This window comes from Rhineura floridana, chromosome 22, assembly GCF_030035675.1.
Source record: "Rhineura floridana isolate rRhiFlo1 chromosome 22, rRhiFlo1.hap2, whole genome shotgun sequence".
Lineage (NCBI taxonomy): Eukaryota > Metazoa > Chordata > Lepidosauria > Squamata > Rhineuridae > Rhineura > Rhineura floridana.
Genome location: NC_084501.1, coordinates 15,333,077 through 15,335,142, shown reverse-complemented (window position 1 = coordinate 15,335,142; position 2,066 = coordinate 15,333,077). Strand labels below are relative to the sequence as shown.

At 40.8% G+C, this 2,066-nt stretch overlaps 1 pseudogene; it reads right to left on the bottom strand.

Annotated features, from left to right (window-relative positions):
• Nucleotides 1–1,721: 1,721 nt before the first annotated feature.
• LOC133375281 (5S ribosomal RNA) lies at nucleotides 1,722–1,840 on the bottom strand (annotated as a pseudogene).
• Nucleotides 1,841–2,066: the final 226 nt, after the last annotated feature.

Below are 2,066 nucleotides of genomic sequence, written 5' to 3'. Positions count from 1 at the left end.
CCTGATGTGATTAACAATGGGTGAGAAATATAGAGGGGGGGATGGGAGGAGAGCTTGTTATAATGTGTGTCACTGTACCACAAGTTCAGATATAGCACAGGTATGATGATGTTCCCCTAGTAAAATAATGTATGCAGTACAGCAGTTTTTATCCTAATGTGGAAACCCTATAAAGCAAGTACATCATTTGTCCCCTTCCGCTGCATTACAATGATCTCTCTCTCTCTCTCTCTCTGAAAATCCAACACAGATATATTTGAAATCCAACACAGATACAGGCATAAGGATCTCCATGTTAAAGGCTTGTTGAAAAAGGAAGGTCTTTATTAAAGAGGCCAAAAGACTACAGAGATGGCTCACGTGTGATATGTATCGAGAGAAAATTCCAGATGCTAGTGCACTAAAGCCCTGATTCCTGAAACGTATGGAACAGACCTTCTGATGATATCTACAGGAGGTTCTGTCCTGCAGAGAGCAATGAATTGTTAGGGTTGTAGGGGACAAGCCAATATTTTAGGTATCCCAAGCTGTATAGGGCCTTGTACCCAAATACCAGTTTTTGAAACTATCCCAGTAGCTAATGGGCAGCTGGTGCATTTCTTCCAGCAGTGTACTTCCTTTCTGACTTTAGTGTGATGCACTCACACATGCATGTGCTTACACACAAACACACACACAACATTACCAGAGTGCCTTAAGAATCAATAAGTGTTGCTTTCTTCAGTATGTAAGCAACCAGAACCACCCAAAGAACTCCCCATCCACACAAGGGCACCTCCTAAGATGACCTATGAAATACATTTTTTTAAAAAAATTATGGACAAACAAACAGTTGGTCTACATTGGTTACCCAAAAATGTTTAGAGGGGGAGGGTTAGCCGTAACTCGTTATTGTTTTCTTGTTGAAAATATAATGTGGAAACTAAAGTATGTAAATTTGGTATCTACAGTATGCAATGTATGCCTGTACTTTGGAAAATCATATATTCAATTCCTCTTCCCAGAGAACTCTGGGAACTGTAGCTCTGTGGAAGAAATAGGAGTCTCCTACCAGCTCTCAGCAATCTTAACAAACTATCATTCCCAGGATTCTTTTGGGGAAAGCCACGCCTGTTTAAAGTGGCATAAGAGTGCTTTAATGTGCAGTGCAGATGGGGTCTTTAGTTGGCTTTGCCTGTTATTGGCTCCAGCTCCACCTGCTGTTGGGCTCCCTGACTTCTGCCCCACCAGTTCCAATGGTGCCCCAATGAATTGTGTGGATGTGGCCTCCAAGTGAACAGGCTGAGCACCACCCTCCTGAAACTGTGGGGCTGTACACAGACAAGTAGACAGATCCATCTAATCCTGACTCTTTTTGGTGGTATTCAATGTTAGTCCGGCTCAGAGCAGACTCATTGAAATTAGTGGACCTAAGTTAGCCATGCTATTTATGTATTAAATTTACATCCTGTTCTTCCTCGCAGAAGGAGCCCAAGGCAACAAACTACAAGCAATACAACACTAAAAAACATCATTTTTAAAACATCTTTAAAACAAAACTCTTTACAAAACATATTTTTTTAAAAAAAACATTAAAAATACTCTTTAAAAACATCTTTGTTGTTGTTGTTATATGCCTTCAATTACGATTTATGGCGACCCTATGAATCCTTTTGGATATATATTCATAGGGTTTTCATGGTAAGAGGTCTTCAGAGGTGGTTTACCATTGCCTTCCTCTAAGCCTACGGCACCCGGTATTCCTAGGCAGTCTCCCATCCAAGTAGTAACCAGGCCCGACCCTGCTTAGCTTCCGAGATCAGACGAGATCAGGCATGTTCAGGGTAGTATTGCCATACTATTCAGAAACTATTTCATCCCAGATGCAGACTAGGATTAGGTTTCTACCTAAAAGGCTTGTTGGTTAATCTAAATGGATTCACTCTGAGTAAGACTAATATTTAACACAAGTACTTCATCTTCCTGGAACAAGAAGCACTGAGTAGCATCAATTAAGTCCTACTTAGAGTAAACCCATTGAAATTCACTGGGTCTACTCTGAATAGGACTTAGTTGGCTACAACCTT